Source organism: Lolium perenne, chromosome 3, assembly GCF_019359855.2.
Source record: "Lolium perenne isolate Kyuss_39 chromosome 3, Kyuss_2.0, whole genome shotgun sequence".
Taxonomy (NCBI): Eukaryota; Viridiplantae; Streptophyta; class Magnoliopsida; order Poales; family Poaceae; genus Lolium; species Lolium perenne.
Window position 1 is genome coordinate 293,238,727 of NC_067246.2, and position 18,557 is coordinate 293,257,283.

Consider the following 18,557-nt stretch of genomic DNA (forward strand, 5'->3'; position numbering starts at 1 on the left):
ATCATCTCCGTGTCATCGCGTGCTCCACTCTCGGTTACCTCTATCCCACTCTATCTCTTATATATTGCGTAGCTATCTCTTGCCTAGTTGTTTACCTTGTCATATAGGTAAATTCACTTAGTTGCATATCTAGAGAATTTACCTTTTGTGTCAAGCCTAAATTGAAAAAGAACTAAAAATTGGTTAGCACCTATTCACCCCCCCTCTAGGTGCGGCATACGATCCTTTCAGCTGTTTTCTGCTGTTTTTGGTTTCAGAAATCCTAGTAAGGAAATATTCTCGGAATTGGACGAAATCAACGCCCAGGGGCCTATTTTCACACGAAGCTTCCAGAAGACCGAAGGAGTCACGAAGTGGGGCCACGAGGTGGCCATACGCTAGGGCGGCGTGGCCCAAGCCTTGGCCGCGCCGGCCTAGTGTGTGGGCTCCCTGTCAGGCCCCCTGACCTATCTCCTCCGCCTACTTATAGCCTTCGTCGCGAAACCCCCAGTACCGAGAGCCACGATACGGAAAACCTTCCAGAGACGCCGCCGCCGCCAATCCCATCTCGGGGGATTCAGGAGATCGCCTCCGGCACCCTGCCGGAGAGGGGAATCATCTCCCGGAGGACTCTTCACCGCCATGGTCGCCTCCGGAGTGATGAGTGAGTAGTTCACCCCTGGACTATGGGTCCATAGCAGTAGCTAGATGGTTGTCTTCTCCTTATGTGCTTCATTGTCGGATCTTGTGAGCTGCCTAACATGATCAAGATCATCTATCTGTAATGCTATATGTTGTGTTTGTTGGGATCCGATGGATAGAGAATACTATGTTATGTTGATTATCAATCTATTATCTATGTGTTGTTTATGATCTTGCATGCTCTCTGTTATTAGTAGAGGCTCTGGCCAAGTTTTTACTCTTAACTCCAAGAGGGAGTATTTATGCTCGATAGTGGGTTCATGCCTCCATTAAATGCAGGACGAGTGTGAGAAAGTTCTAAGGTTGTGGATGTCTTGTTGCCACTAGGGATAAAACATTGATGCTATGTCCGAGGGATGTAGTTATTGATTACATTACGCACCATACTTAATGCAATTGTCTGTTGTTTGCAACTTAATACTGGAAGGGGTTCGGATGATAACTTTGAAGGTGGACTTTTTAGGCATAGATGCATCTTTGGATAGCGGTCTATGTACTTTGTCGTAATGCCCAATTAAATCTCACAATACTCATCATATCATGTATGTGCATTGTCATGCCCTCTCTATTTGTCAATTGCCCAACTGTAATTTGTTCACCCAACATGCTATTTATCTTATGGGAGAGACACCTCTAGTGAACTGTGGACCCTGGTCCATTCTTTTAATCGAATACAATCTACTGCAATACTTGTTCTACTGTTTTCTGCAAACAATCATCATCCACACTATACATCTAATCCTTTGTTACATCAAGCCGGTGAGATTGACAACCTCACTGTTTCGTTGGGGCAAAGTACTTTGGTTGTGTTGTGCAGGTTCCACGTTGGCGCCGGAATCCCTGGTGTTGCGCCGCACTACATCTCGCCGCCATCAACCTTCAACGTGCTTCTTGGCTCCTACTGGTTCGATAAACCTTGGTTTCTTGCGAGGAAAACTTGCCGATGTACGCATCACACCTTCCTCTTGGGGTTCCCAACGGACGCGTCTTTGTACGCGTATCAAGGCTGTTTTCGGCGCCGTTGCAGTGAGATCAAGACACGCTGCAAGGGGAGTCTCCACATTGCAATCTCTTTACTTTGTTTTTGTCTTGCTTTATTTTATTTACTACTTTGTTTGCTGCACTAAATCAAAACACAAAAAAATTAGTTGCTAGTTTTACTTTATTTGCTGTCTTGTTTGCCATATTAAAAACACAAAAAATTAGTTACTTGCATTTACTTTATCTAGTTTGCTTTATTTACTGTTGCTAAAATGGGTACTCCTGAAAATACTAAGTTGTGTGACTTCACAACCACAAATAATAATGATTTCTTATGCACACCTATTGCTCCACCTGCTACTACAGCAGAATTCTTTGAAATTAAACACCTTTCTTGAATCTTGTTATGCGAGAGCAATTTTAAGTGTTAGTTACGATGATCTGCTGCCCATCTCAATAATTTTGTTGAATTATGTGAAATGCAAAAGTATAAAGATGTAGATGGTGACATAATAAAATTAAAATTGTTCCCTTTCTCACTAAGAGGAAGAGATAAAGATTGGTTGCTATCTCTGCCTAAGAATAGTATTGATTCATGGACTAAATGCAAGGATGCTTTTATTGGTAGATATTATCCCCCTGCTAAAATTATATCTTTGAGGAGTAGCATAATGAATTTTAAACAATTGGATACTGAGCATGTTGCACAAGCATGGGAAAGAATGAAATCTTTGGTTAAAAATTGCCCAACCCATGGACTGACTACTTGGATGATCATTCAAACCTTTTATGCAGGACTGAATTTTTCTTCGCGGAACCTATTGGATTCAGCTGCTGGAGGTACCTTTATGTCCATCACTCTTGGTGAAGCAACAAAGCTTCTTGATAATATGATGATTAATTACTCTGAATGGCACACGGAAAGAGCTCCACAAGGTAAGAAGGTAAATTCTGTCGAATAAACCTCTTCCTTGAGTGATAAGATTGATGCTATTATGTCTATGCTTGTGAATGGTAGGACAAATGTTGATCTTAATAATGTTCCGTTAGCTTCATTGGTTGCTTAAAAAGAACATGTTGATGTGAATTTCATTAAAAATAACAATTATAATAATTCTAGGCCAGATCCTGCTAATGGTAACTCTTATGGTAGATATGCTTCACCTAATGAGGAAAAGATGTTAGAAATTGAAAGATCCACCAAGAACTTTATGCAATCACAATATGAGCAAAATAAATTGTTTACTAAAACTATGAATGAGCAATCTACCTTGTTGAAGAATATAGGAAATCAACTTGAAAATCTGAATATGGAGATCTCTGGGTTGCAAACTAAACTTGCAAATGCTGAAAACCGAATCTCATACATGTCTGCGTCACAATCTTCTTTAATTAATAAAATGGCTGCTAAACCTGAGGATATAGATAATAAAATTGTTACTACAGCAAATGCCATCCAAGTTAGAATTAATGAGAATATAAGATTGATGGCCGAATTGCGTGCTAGGTGGGAAAGAGAAGAAAATGAAAAAGAAGACAATATAGCTAAAGTTTGGACTATTACCACCACTAGTAATGCTAATGCTACACATGTTGCTGCACCTCCTACTAATAATGGTAAAAGAATTGGTGTAGGCAATATTTCCACTTCTAATGCAAAGCGCGAAAAACTGCTGAAACTCGCTAAAGCTCGAAACCGTCTGTGATAAAACTGCTGAAATTTTTTCCAACATTGGCGACAATGATCCCATTGCTTTAGATTATAATGGTTTGGATTTTGATGATTGCCATATCTCTGAAGTAATAAAGTTCTTACAAAAACTTGCAAAAAGTCCTAATGCTAGTGCTATAAATTTGGCTTTCACAAAACATATTACAAATGCTCTCATAAAAGCTAGAGAAGAGAAACTAGAACGCGAAACTTCTATTCCTAGGAAGCTAGAGGATGGTGGGAGCCCATCATTAAGATGAAGGTCAATGACTTTGATTGTAATGCTTTATGTGATCTTGGTGCAAGTATTTCCGTTATGCCTAAGAAAATCTATAATATGCTTGACTTGCCACCATTGAAAAATTGTTATTTGGATGTTAATCTTGCTGATAATTCTACAAAGAAACCTTTGGGGAGAGTTGATAATGTTCGCATTACCGTTAACAATAACCTTGTCCCCGTTGATTTTGTTGTCTTGGATATTGAATGCAATGCATCTTGCCCCATTATATTGGGAAGACCTTTTCTTATTTGTTGGTGCTATCATTGATATGAAGGAAGGTAATATTAAATATCAATTTCCTCTCAAGAAAGGTATGGAACACTTCCCTAGAAAGAGAATGAAGTTACCTTTTGATTCTATCATTAGAACAAGTTATGATGTTGACACTTCGTCTCTTGATAATACTTGATATACACTTTCTGCGCCTAGCTGAAAGGCAAGAAAAGCGCTTATGGGAGACAACCCATGTTTTTACTACAGTAATTTTATTTTATATTTGAGTCTTGGAAGTTGTTACTACTGTAGCAACCTCTCCTTATCTTAGTTTTGTGCATTGTTGTGCCAAGTAAAGTCGTTGATAGTAAGGTTCATACTAGATTTGGATTATTGCGCAGAAACAGATTTCTTTGCTGTCACGAATCTGGGCCTAATTCTCTGTAGGTAACTCAGAAAATTATGTCAATTTACGTGAGTGATCCTCAGATATGTACGCAACTTTCATTCAATTTGAGCATTTTCATTTGAGCAAGTCTGGTGCCTCAATAAAATTCGTCTTTACGAACTGTTCTGTTTTGACAGATTCTGCCTTTTATTTCGCATTGCCTGTTTTGCCATGCTTGATGGATTTTTCGATTCCATTGATTTTCAGTAGCTTTGTGCAATGTCCAGAAGTGTTAAGAATGATTGTGTCACCTCTTAACATGTAAATTTTGATTGTGCACTAACCCTCTAATGAGTTGTTTTGAGTTTGGTGTGGAGTTGTTTTGAGTTGTTTTGTTTTGACATGTTAACACAAGCTAAATCAGCTTTCCAGGGGAGCCTTTTCTTTGAGATTTTCACTATAGCTGCGTGGGGGATTTGGAAAGAAAGGAATGACTTCATTTTTAAAGGAATCACACCCTCGATAGCATCCTGGAAGGCAAGGGTAGTAGCAGATTTTAATCTCTTAAGGTTCAGGGTTAGCCAAAACCTGGAAGCCACAATCTCTTTATTTATAGATAGACTTTCATAGACTTTGATTCTTTTGGTGATCTGATGTAATTGGGTGTATGCACCCGAGATGATGTAAACTTGTGGTTTTAATATAATATCATAGTAGGAGCCTCTCCTACTAGTTTTGGTTCAAAAAAAAGGATCAAGAGAGGAGAATGATACAATATGATCAAGGAGAGTGAAAGCTCTAAGCTTGGGGATGCCCCGGTGGTTCACCCCTGCATATATCAAGAAGACTCAAGCGTCTAAGCTTGGGGATGCCCAAGGCATCCCCTTCTTCATCGACAACATTATCAGGTTCCTCTAGTGAAACTATATTTTTATTCCATCACATCTTATGTACTTTGCTTGGAGCGTCTGTTTGTTTTTGTTTTTGTTTTGTTTGAATAAAATGGATCCTAGCATTCATTGTGTGGGAGAGAGACACGCTCCGCTGTTGCATATGGACAAGTATGTCCTTAGGCTTTACTCATAGTATTCATGGCGAAAGTTTCTTCTTCGTTAAATTGTTATATGGTTGGAATTGGAAAATGATACATGTAGTAATTGCTAAAAGAGAGTGGATTTGGTGACCGGGTGTATACGTGAGCACCCTCTAGATGCCACACGTTTTGCTTTGAGATCAGGTTATCTTCACACAGATCGGATGCCCTAACTTTGTCTTATCCTTATGTAAGCGTGCTTCCCGTGGGCTTCCCGTGGGCTGCGGGTCCCGCGATTATCTGATTGGTAGCGCCAATCATTAGTGTATCCTTTGGCGGTGGGGTTTCGCGCGGGACGTTGTGGCGCCAAGTCGGGAAAAACCGTGGTAGTACAGCGCTTGGCGCCAAAGACTGAAAAAACGCGGATCCACGCTCTGATTCACCCGTGACTTCCTCTTGGTAAGCATTTATAGGGCAGCTGGCAGCACATCCTTTGCTGTGATACTAATCTAGGAAGTAAGGTAGGCACAGAACCGAACTAGCCATGACATCTCCTAATCTTCTTCTTCTCCCCATCCGCCCCGCAACTCCATATCGCGTCGTGCTCGCCGTCCACGTCGCCGCCGGTCGCATCGGCATCCCCAGCAGCGAGAACTTGTCCATACATACACATGGATGAGGGGACTAGCTACCCTCGGACGGCACGCTCTGGTGACGGGAGGCCAGAATGCTCGAGGGCGCCACCGCGGACGACGAGGTCGTGCAGCTCGCCGCCGATTCCTCTTCCCTAGTGGCGCATGGGGCGTGCTCCGACCTTCCGCCAGGTACGAGCCTCACGCGGTAGATGCTGAGCTGCTCAAGGGCGCCCCCGAGGAGGACGAGGCCGTGCAGCTCACCGCTAGTTCCTCGTTCCTGCCCGCCGCCTCCTCGTCCATGCCCGCCACCAGCTCCCGTTTCCTGCCCATCGCAGCCTCCGGCGCATGCCAGGAACGCACGGTCGAAGTCGCCGTTGTAGCCTGGGACGGCAGCCGAGATGTGGCTGGGACGCGTGGACGAGGTCGCCGTTAAAGGCAACCAAGAATCCTGTCCCGCATCTCCGCTGCCTCTTCGCTGTCCACAAGTCCCCCGAGGCCGCCGCCTGGTCCGTACGGATCACGGGGGCAGGGGTGGAGCCCCGCATGGAGGAGCGAACAAGGACCTCCGAGCCAGGTACATGTTGCGGCTGGCCGGTCCTGTTCGGTGTCGAGGGGAACGGAGGAAGGGGCGCATCGTTCATGCACGCGCTTGGCCCCGCACCAGCGATGGCTGGTAGGGGCGGCCATGCTCCGTGGGAGGTCCGATTCTCCGTCGCCGGGGTCGGGCCGCGGCTGGTCCAGGGATGCATCGAGCGCGGGGTCAGTTAAGCAAACCGATGGGTCGCTTCTTTCAATTCATATTCTGATTTTATTCCCCTTTTCGTTCTTGGATTGGTTCTGAGCAATTATATCCTTGTTGTTCTTACAGCTTGCGCCAAGAGAGCAAACCGCCGAGTTGTGGAGAGGAATTAGTGCAGCAGCCAAGAGAGGGCGATGCTATCCTCGGCTCTCACGGCATTTTTTCCTTTGTTTCTGCGATTCCTAGTGAATGGCATTTTTCCATTGATGGTGATTTTGGTGATGGGATCAGTGAATTAGTTGATTGGTTTTGGTGAATTTGGTTTCATGGTGAATCTTTTAATTTTAGTCTTGTGAAATTTTGTGGGATATTTATTGTGATTCCTAGTTTTCTAATTAACTTTTTTAACTTAATTGAGAAATTTCTAGAAGTAAAACAATAAATTTCTCAGTTTCTGGGTGACGGAGGCGCTGGATCGGCGAGTGCCGGCACTGGATCTGTGTGCCCCGCCCGGAAAACGGCACCTCGTGCCCCGTCACGCTCATCCTGGGTGACGACATCGGACCCCTCGTCCCCAGAGCCGTGCAGCAGGTCATGGAGCTCGCCCCTCTATTTCAAGACCTGGTCACGGGAGACGCGCAACGGAGCTTGACCCTCTACTCCATCCGCCCCTGTTCTGCCTCAAGGGTGAGAAGGAACAACGAGATGCGAATGGTGCAAGTGCGCCATATGCGCCGCGAGGTCGGGCAGCTGCTCGACGGCAACCAAAACAAAGACGGCATGAATCAGGGTAATCGCCATGCTCCCCAATCATCCAACATGTCCATTTCATCCCCATACGCCTTCAGCTTGTGATTGTTGCACAGTTCATCCGATTGGTGATGCTATATTGTAAATGGGTCGCATCTGCAACTGAATTTATTAGAAAGTCATTACAGCATCAACTTTCTGCTAGATGACCGAGTGCAGCTCTGCAATAGGATGTTCTTTGTTCCAAGAATCAGGGTTTCAATTCTTGTTTAGGTTTAGATAGCCTACATATCAGTGTTGTATCTTCCAACAATCAGTCTGTGTGATGTCCAATTCTTTCCCTAGCTTTGTACCCGATCTCTTCTTCTTTCATTGGTTTATGATTGAACTTTGTTATTCATTTTGTAGGGAAAGCTGAAACTGAGTTCAGTCTGGTAGCACGTGTAGTCTGATGGATAAAGGTATGTGCCTTGTTGCTTTTTTATTGAATACTCAATTTTACGATCAGCGTTTCAATTATGTGTCCCTGTGACCTTTTTGGATTAAGCATTAGCTTGTTTTTTAACGGACTAATTGAAGACATGAAAGTATCAAACTGTATTGGGGAGTACCATTATATGATTCATCCATATACAGTTTAGACATCCATTAGCATGGCCTGAATAAACCTCTCGTCTTTGATCTGTGCATGGGAATTTGATCTATGCACGGGAATTTTTGTTTATTTACTCATGTCTAGATTTTCCAAGATTTATTATTAAAACTTGTTGACCCTTGTGCATGATTATTCATGTTATTGGGGACTATGAACCTTCACCAACTTCCCCGATTTTGATAATGTGCATTAAACTGAAAGTAACTCATGACATTTCTGATGTCAACACAATGCAGGTTGATCTCAATGCTGCGGGAAGACTATCGCCTGCCCCGCCACGTCTCGAAAAGAAACTCAGAAAGGTACTCCCTTTGCACTCAGTCCCATCTCTCTTAGCGCAATGCATAGCAATGCCATGCTGACATGATGTGTGTCTTTTCTGAGAACAAGCAGAGCAGTCCTATATTCAAATTGTTAAATGATGCTCTGTTTAGTAAGCATATTCTGAGAATAAGCAGAGTAATTTTCTCTGTTTACTTTAATTTTTAGAAATTGGAGTACTGCTAGGCTGCAGTTACTGATGTGCTGCAGTTACTGATTTGCTTCAAAAATTGTTGTAATCTCAGGGATATGTGTGCACTGATGTGCTATAGTTACTGATTTGTGTGTGCCCTGATGTGCTACTTGCTGTAGCCTGTCTAATGTGTGTGCACAATATCAACAACTATAGGAGTTAGTGTAGTTTGTCTGTAAAAAAGTTTCAATTTCCCAGCTGCTATCCCAATTGATAGTGAATTTGCTTGAGAGTTTCTATCAATTCCTTTCTGCTACTGCACTGCATTAACTGTACGAGACTGACGAAATAACAAAGATGATGTCACAGTAAGTAAAGTATTGCATTGCTTGCTTGCGGTGGCATTACTCATAGAATAATTAGAATAATAACAACTAAATTTATTGGAGACAACAACAAGTACACATAACATGTTCAAACACACAACATACTCATACACATAGTGTCATCTCTGTTGGAAACTTGAAAATCTGCTGTTATTTGCTCTGTCAAATTTTTTGCTGGGTATTTGCAGGTGCTTCAGGGAGATCAGGGCTAGGTGTTGCTGGGTGATGAAAGTGGAATAGCTGGGCGGAGGAGGAGCAGCAGGAGGCCGAAGGTGGAGTAGATGCAGAGATCGGGAGCATCCGGTCGAGCAGTTGAACATCGAGGCAGAGCCAGCTCTTCGCTGAGCACCTGATGACCTGATGGTCGATGGGCGAAGGGGAAGCAGATCCCACATGATCGTGGCTGGGCGGAGGAGAAGCAGCTACCAGGTGCTCCTGGGCGAGGGATCATGGTGGAGGTAGATCCCAGGAGCACCTGGGCGATGAGATCGTGGTCGAGGTGCTCCTGGGTGAAGAGATCGTGCTCGAGGACCTGGGCTAAGGCGAGGCAAGGAAGAAGGATCCGCGAGGAGGAAGCGATCGCGAGGGGAATCGCGATGTGCGATCTGAAACAAATCAAGGGTAGGAAGGACTTTTTAGTGTTTTTTCACCTGGTCGGAACATTTCCCCAACATCTTACTACATTTTAGAATGGAGGGAGTACATAACAAAACATACAACAGCCTACAGCAGTGTGCATGAGCGTGAGATGATAAGGACTGAAAATATGAGGAGTCTTGCTCCCGTGACTACCATGATTGGTGTCTAGATATTTTCTACAATGTGACCACATATCGATGTTCTGTTCATCTTCTCCTACCTCTCCTTCTATGGTGTATAAACAAGAAAATGCTATGGTGATAAAATATAGGCTCATTTCTATAACCTGGGGCAAAGTAAAAAATATATCTTAAGTTTAATGTCATATTGCTTACTATACGAGCATAAAAAGAGATGTGTTTGCTTGGAATAATTGTATCATACATCCCGGATTAGACACTATAATTGGTAGCAGTTGTTGTGATGGGTGTTACGCATGGTGAGTGGTGTTAGTACGGTATGAACTATAGTGAGGGTGTTAGTATGGTACGACAAACTAGAAAGGTTTCAAGTTGTATTATACCTAGCTTCGTTTACTGCAGGTGTAGATCTCAATGTTTGATCTAAAATGTAGGGCCAGTTGGTAAGAAGCATCCGGGCCCACTTTTTTGAATTTGAAAAGCGGGTCCCATTGTACTTGGGTCCCACTGTTTAAATTCAAATGTAGAGCCATGAGGTGTGTAGCATCTGGGCCCACTTTTTTGAATTCGAAAAGTGGGTCCCGCAACACATAATTGTGATCACCTGCAATGATAGGATGTACTAAGAAACTAGTGGGGATAACTACATCCCCTAATGGGGGACACGTGTCAAGCATTGAGCGCGTGCTCACGTATACACCCGGTCACCAGGCTTCTTTTGATTGCTAAAATGTCTTGGATAATGTGATACTTGGCAATTGTTGTGCTCATGTTTAAGCTCTTGCATCATATACTTTGCACCTATTAATGAAGAAATACATAGAGCATGCTAAAATTTGGTTTGCATAATTGGTCTCTCTAAGGTCTAGATAATTTCTAGTATTGAGTTTGAACAACAAGGAAGACGGTGTAGAGTCTTATAATGTTTACAATATGTCTTTTATGTGAGTTTTGCTGCACCGCTTCATCCTTGTGTTTGTTTCAAATAAACCTTGCTAGCCTAAACCTTGTATCGAGAGGGAATACTTCTCATGCATCCAAAATCCTTGAGCCAACCACTATGCCATTTGTGTCCACCATACCTACCTACTACATGGTATTTCTCCGCCATTCCAAAGTAAATTGCTTGAGTGCTACCTTTAAAATTTCCATTCTTCACCTTTACAATATATAGCTCATGGGACAAATAGCCTAAAAACTATTGTGGTATTGAATATGTACTTATGCACTTTATCTCTTATTAAGTTGCTTGTTGTGCTATAACCATGTTCCTGGGGACGCCATCAACTACTCTTTGTTGAATATCATGTGAGTTGCTATGCATGTTCGTCTTGTCTGAAGTAAGGGAGATTTACCACTAAAATGGTTAGAGCATGCATAATGTTAGAGAAGAACATTGAGCTGCTAACTAAAGCCATGATCCATGGTGGAAGTTTCAGTTTTGGACAAATATCCTCAATCTCATATGAGAAAATTAATTGTTGCTACATGCTTATGCATAAAAGAGGAATCCATTATCTGTTGTCTATGTTGTCCCGGTATGGATGTCTAAGTTGAGAATAATCAATAGCGAGCTTTCTCCTTAGACCTTTGTACAGGCGGCATAGAGGTACCCCTTTGTGACACTTGGTTAAAACATGTGCATTGCGATGATAATCCCGGTAATCCAAGCTAATTAGGACAAGGTGCGGGCACTATTAGTATACTATGCATGAGGCTTGCAACTTGTAAGATATAATTTACATGATACATATGCTTTATTACTACCGTTGACAAAATTGTTTCTTGTTTTCAAAACCAAAGCTCTAGCACAAATATAGCAATCAATGCTTCCCTCTTTGAAGGACCTTTCTTTTACTTTTATGTTGAGTCAGTTCACCTATCTCTCTCCACCTCAAGAAGCAAACACTTGTGTGAACTGTGCATTGATTCCTACATACTTGCATATTGCACTTGTTATATTACTTTGCATTGACAATATCCATGAGATACACATGTTATAAGTTGAAAGCAACCGCTGAAACTTAATCTTCCTTTGTGTTGCTTCAATACCTCTACTTTGAATTATTGCTTTATGAGTTAACTCTTATGCAAGACTTATTGATGCTTGTCTTGAAAGTACTATTCATGAAAAGTCTTTGCTTTATGATTCATTTGTTTACTCATGTCATTACCATTGTTTTGATCGCTGCATTCATTACACGTGCTTACAATAGTATGATCAAGGTTATGATGGCATGTCACTCCAGAAATTATCTTTGTTATCGTTTACTCCGCTTCGGACGAGCAGAAACTAAGCTTGGGGATGCTGATACGTCTCCGACGTATCGATAATTTCTTATGTTCCATGCCACATTATTGATGATATCTACATGTTTTATACATAATTTATGTCATATTTATGCATTTTATGGAACTAACCTATTGACGAGATGTCGCAGTGCCAGTTCCTGTTTTCCGCTGTTTTTGGTTTCAGAAATCCTAGTAAGGAAATATTCTCGGAATCGGACGAAATCAATGCCCAGCATCCTATTTTCACACGAAGCTTCCAGAACACCCGAGAGCCGCCAGAGGGGAGCCCTGGTGGGCCCACACTTGTGGCCGGCGCGGCCAGGGGGTAGGGCGCGCCGCCTTGGTGTGTGGCCCCACCAGGACTCCACCGACCTTGCCCTTCCGCCTATTTAAAGCCTCCGTCGCGAAAACCCTATGACGATTGACGAAACCCGCAAAAACCTTCCAGAGCCGCCGCCATCGCGAAGCCAAGATCTGGGGGACAGGAGTCTCTGTTCCGGCACGCTGCCGGGACGGGGAAGTGCCCCCGGAAGGCTTCTCCATCGACACCGCTGCCATCTCCACCGCCATCTTCATCAACGTTGCTGTGTCCCATGAGGAGGGAGTAGTTCTCCATCGAGGCTAAGGGCTGTACCGGTAGCTATGTGGTTCATCTCTCTCTCTCTATGTACTTAAATACAATGATCTCATGAGCTGCCTTACATGATTGAGATCCATATGATGATGATTGTAATCTAGATGTCGTTATGCTAGTCAAGTGAATTTTACTTATGTGATCTCCAGAGACTCCTTGTCCCACGTGTGTAAAGGTGACAGTGTGTGCACCGTGTGGGTCTCTTAGGCTATATTTCACAGAATACTTATTCACTGTTATGAATGGCATAGTGAAGTGCTTATTTATATCCCTTTATGATTGCAATATGTTTTGTATCACTATTCATCTATGTGCTACTCTAGTGAAGTTATTAAAGTACTATATTCCTCCTTCATGATGTAATGGTGACAGTGTGTGCATCATGTAGTACTTGGCGTAGTTTATGATTATGATCTCTTGTAGATTATGAAGTTAACTATTACTATGATGGTATTAATGTGATCTATTCCTCCTTTCATAGTATGAAGGTGACAGTGTGCATGCTATGTTAGTACTTGGTATAGTTGTGTTGATCTATCATGTACTCTAAGGTTAATTAAACATGAATATCGAATGTTGTGGAGCTTGTTAACTTCTGCATTGAGGCGCTATTGTAGCCCTACACAAATAGCGGTGTTCATCATCCAACAAGAGAGTGTAGAGTGGTTTTATTATGTGATCAATGTTGAGAGTGTCCACTAGTGAAAGTACGATCCCTAGGCCTTGTTCCCAAATACTGCAATCTCCGCTTGTTTCTTGTTTCTTGCATGTTTACTTACTGCACGCCAGCAAGCACTTTTCTGGCGCCGTTACTACTGCTCATATACTTATTCATACCACCTGTATTTCACTATCTCTTCGCCGAACTAGTGCACCTATTAGGTGTGTTGGGGACACAAGAGACTTCTTGCTTTGTGGTTGCTGGGTTGCATGAGAGGGATATCTTTGACCTCTTCCTCCCTGAGTTCGATAAACCTTGGGTGATCCACTTAAGGGAAACTTGCTGCTGTTCTACAAACCTCTGCTCTTGGAGGCCCAACACTGTCTACAAGAATAGAAGCTCCCGTAGACATCAATCATCAACGGGCATGATCTCCATCATTGTCGGCGTAGCGTCAAGGTCAATGGCGCCATCTTCATGATTGTTCTCCCATGTAGCAACTATTACACAACTTCTTTGAAATACTACTCAACATGAAATTTAAAGACAGCCATAAGGCTCCTGCCGGTTGCCACAATACAATAATGATCATCTCATACATATTCATCATCACATTATGGCCATATCACATCACCAAACCCTGCAAAAACAAGTTAGACGTCTCTAATTTGGTTTGCATATTTTACGTGGTTTAGGGTTTTCGAGTGAGATCTAATCTACCTACGAACATGAACCACAACGGTGATACTAGTGTTGTCAATAGAAGAGTAAATTGAATTTTCACTATAGTAGGAGAGATAGACACCCGCAAAGCCGCTTATGCAATACAAGTTGCATGTCGAGCGTGGAGCAAATCTCATGAACGCGGTCATGTAAAGTTAGCCCGAGCCGCTTCATCCCACTATGCCACAAAGATGCAAAGTACTCAAACTAAAGACAACATAAGCATCAATGCCCACAAAACAATTGTGTTCTACTCGTGCAACCATCTATGCATAGACACGGCTCTGATACCACTGTAGGGATTCGTTGCATAGAAAACAAAAAAATTCCTACCGCGAGAACGCAATCCAAGCCAAGATGCAATCTAGAAGACGGGAGCAACGAGGGGATGAACGAGACTCACCCTTGAAGATTTCCAAAGCCTACAAGATGAGGCTCTTGTTGCTGCGGTAGACGATCACTTGCCGCTTTCAAAAGCGCGTAGAAGATCTTGACGGTGCCACAATCGGGCAGCACCTCCGTACTCGGTCACACGTTCGGTGTTGATGAAGACGACGTCCTTCTCCCCGTTCCAGCGGGCAGCGGAAGTAGTAGCTCCTCCTTGAATCCCGGTAGCACGACGGCGTGGTGGCGGTGTCGATGGAGATCTCCGGCGGAGCTTTGCTAAGCATTGCGGGAGAGGTGGAGGAGGTGGGGCGGCTAGGGTTTGGGGAGAGGGGGTGGCCGGCCACTTAGGGGTGCGGCCAAGCTATGTGCTTGTGGTGGCCGGCCCCCTCCCCTTGCCCCTCATTATATAGGTGGAACCCCCAAGTGTTGGACTACAAGTCTTCGAATAAGACCCCAACCCAAAACCTTCCATGTGTAGGGAAACCTACCCAAGGTGGGATTCCCACCTCAAGTGGGACTCCCACCCTTCCATGAGGGGGGTGGCCGGCCACCCTTGGTGGAGTCCACCTGGGACTCCACCCCTCTAGGGTTGGTCGGCCATGAGAGGTGGAGTTCCCCCGGGACTCCGCCTTCCAAAGTGATTTCTTTCGGACTTTTCTAGAACCTTCTAGAACCTTCCATAAATGCACCGGATCATTTTCAAACTTATAAAATGACTTCCTATATATGAATCTTATTCTCCGGAACATTCCGGAACTCCTCGTGATGTCCGGGATCCCATCCGAGACTTCGAACAAAACTTCGAACTCCATTCCATATTCAAGTTCTACTAATACGACATCAAACCTTAAGTGTGTCACCCTACGGTTCGCGAACTATGTAGATATGGTTGAGAACTCTCTCCGACCAATAACCAATAGTGGGATCTGGAGATCCATAATGGCTCCCACATATTCAACGATGACTTAGTGATCGAATGAACCATTCACATACGATACCGATTCCCTTTGTCACGCGATATTTTACTTGTCCGAGGTTTGATCATCGGTATCTCTATACCTCATTCAACCTCGTCTCCTGAAAAGTACTCTTTACTCTTACCGTGGTATGTGGTCTCTTACGAACCATTCATATGCTTGCAAGCTATTAGACGACATTCCACCGAGAGGGCCCAGAGTATATCTATCCGTCATCAGGATGGACAAATCCCACTGTTGATCCATATGCCTCAACTCATACTTTCCGGATACTTAATCCCACCTTTATAACCACCCATTTACGCAGTGGCGTTTGATGTAATCAAAGTACCTTTCCGGTATAAGTGATTTACATGTCTCATGGTCGAAAGGACTAGGTAACTATGTATCGAAAGCTTATAGCAAATAACTTAATGATGTGATCTTATGCTACGCTTAATTGGGTGTGTCCATTACATCATTCATATAATGACATAACCTTGTTATTAATAACATCCAATGTTCATGATCATGAAACTATGATCATCTATTAATCAACAAGCCAGTTAAGAGGCTTACTAGGGACTCATTGTTGTTTACATAACATATATGTATCAATATTTCGGTTAATACAATTATAGCATGGTATATAAACATTTATCATAAACACAAAGATATATAATAACCACTTTTATTATTGCCTCTTGGGCATATCTCCAACACATCTATTAATCAACAAGCTAGTTATACAAGAGGCTTACTAGGAACTCCTTGTTGTTTACATAACACACATGTATCAATATTTCGGTTAATACAATTATAGCATGGTATGCAAACATTTATCCTAAACACAAAGATATTATATTAACCACTTTATTATTGCCTCTTGGGCATATCTCCAACATTGGACTTCGTCTTCGTTACGGAAAAATAAGATCTTCGGCTTTTGTTTCGTCCAATTCCGAGAATATTTCCTGTACAACTTTTCTGAAATACAAAACAACAAAAAATAAGGAACTAGCGATGTGGCATCTCATCAATATGTTAGTGCCGGAAAATGTATAAAAGTGCAACGAAGTGTAAACAAAACATATATAAATTGGTGTAAAACAAGCATGGATCATCAAAAATTATAGATACGTTTGCAACGTATCGGACAGTGATTCATGTCGGAACAAAGATAAAGTACCTTTCGTCGTGGGTCTCTGGCTCATCGAGGGGGAACAACTAGCCGTGAATGTAGCGCAAGGCGGAGAACCTTGGCGCATGCGGAAGGTCATCTTTCTGAATAGCCCAAGACATATTAAATAAATGGAGGGGTTTTTATAAAATATTAAAGAGTGGGCATGTGCCTTTTTTCAGCATGGCAACGCCATGTGTCAGCCTGAGAGTGATGTATGAAAATGCAGCTAAAATACAAGTTGTTATACCGCGGGAACACATATTGCAAATTTTTTATGATTTTCCACCTAAAGGATAAGTTCATGTATGAATGGTGCAATTATATCTACACGATACAACAAGCACATTGGAGCCGTAGCAACCCTAGCCCAAAAGAAAAGACAAAGAAAGATTTTTTCGATAAAGGGAATATATTAATATCAAAAGATACCAATTACACCCAGCCTCTGCAACAACGCACCACCCTAATAGCACTACGGATGCACACAGCCAAAAAACGAAAAGAAAACTAAGAAACAAAAGTCCCGCTACAGTATCTCGGGCCTAACAACAGCAATACATCCACCGCCAAGACAACACCTGAAATACAGACTCTCCAAAAATGACGCCTTCAAGAAGGGAACAGTGCTCTAACACCGTCGTCGCCCGATCAAAGATCTTAGGTTTTCACCCTGAAGATAGCCCCCACTCTCAAAACAATGCCTCCAACAAGGTCATTGCCAGGCACAACCAGTTAAGGCCAGACCTTGGGTTTTCACCCTGAAAGGTAGGACTCTGAACTTCACCTGTGTTGTCTCCCCCACTTTCATACCACAGCTGTGAAGCCCGGAACACCAAGCCAGTTCCATCTCACCACCAAGACAAAGAAAGATGAGAGAAACAAATGTTGACACTGGCAGCTTGACCAAAAACGAAGACAACCTACTATCGTTGCCTCCTCTGGATAAGTCCCACATGCTCCTAGCACACCTAATCGTCGCATACAAAGCAACACCTTCAACAAGAAAAGTGACAACGACGTTGCTGCTGCCCGTACTAGTACTAGGGTTCCCCTGGTACGTGGAGGAGAGTGGGGCGGGGGTACACCCGACGCTCTCTAGGAACAAACAAGGGCATGTGAGGGCATGGGAACTGGATGAGAATGATCATGTAATAACGTCTAGCCATCACGATTCGTAATGTTTGCCTTGTGGATGTTTACTCTATTCTTAATGCTTGTTATTAGGGGCTGAATCACATGATCTCACTTCTGAACTTTTGTGGCTTCATTGTATATGAGAGTTCGGGATTTATCTGCGTAGTGTATAAATTGTTGTACTGTTGAAGCTAGGGTAAACAAGGGGAGATGGTATAATTTGAGGAGTTTGTGTGTTCATGGAATGTTAATGTATTTTTTCGGGCTACTCGCAAATATAGACCTTAATTACCGTGAGCTCCAAGTTGGCTCCGGTGAATGGGCGGGTAGGACAATAGCTGAATGGAGGATCCAAAATCATGTTACTTAAGTTTACTACAGATTTATTCCTCGTATCTACTATCTAACAAGTATGTTTCTTTTAAAAGAAGAAAGTTCAATTCTCATCCTTGAACTTTTGGGAAAGTTTACTTTCAGTCCCAAAATTTATTTTTAGTCTAGAATGAACCTTGAACTCTCATAATAGTTCACTTTTCATCCCTTTGCAGTTGAGTTGAGCAAATTAGTGGCGTGAAAAGAAAAAATAGGGAACCAACCAAATTGGTTTAGAACCAGACCAATCCCAAACTAGCTGAGATGTTAAACCAAACATCACAATGCAAAAAAACAACGAAACCCTTGGATCCCTGAACCAGTCTCTCGCTTGATTTCTCTCCCTTCTAATTCACGTGAAGCGTTGTGCCACAAAGGTATCCTTGTTTGCTTATCAACATCTCTACCCTTGCACAGTTATCTTGAGTTTTTTTGCCATATTATCAACATCTCTACCCTTGCACCGTTATCTTGAGTTTTTTTGCCACCTATGGCAGATATTTGACTAACTCAATCGGGGTAAGGAC

At 42.8% G+C, this 18,557-nt stretch overlaps 1 long non-coding RNA gene across 1 annotated transcript; it reads left to right on the plus strand.

The window, feature by feature from the left end:
- The first annotated feature begins 5,805 nt into the window (after positions 1-5,805).
- LOC127345168 (uncharacterized) lies at positions 5,806-9,297 on the plus strand. The gene is made up of 5 exons (XR_007878477.2): positions 5,806-6,684; positions 6,794-7,454; positions 7,823-7,875; positions 8,306-8,371; positions 9,098-9,297. It is a non-coding gene; the product is annotated as an uncharacterized lncRNA (long non-coding RNA).
- Positions 9,298-18,557: the final 9,260 nt, after the last annotated feature.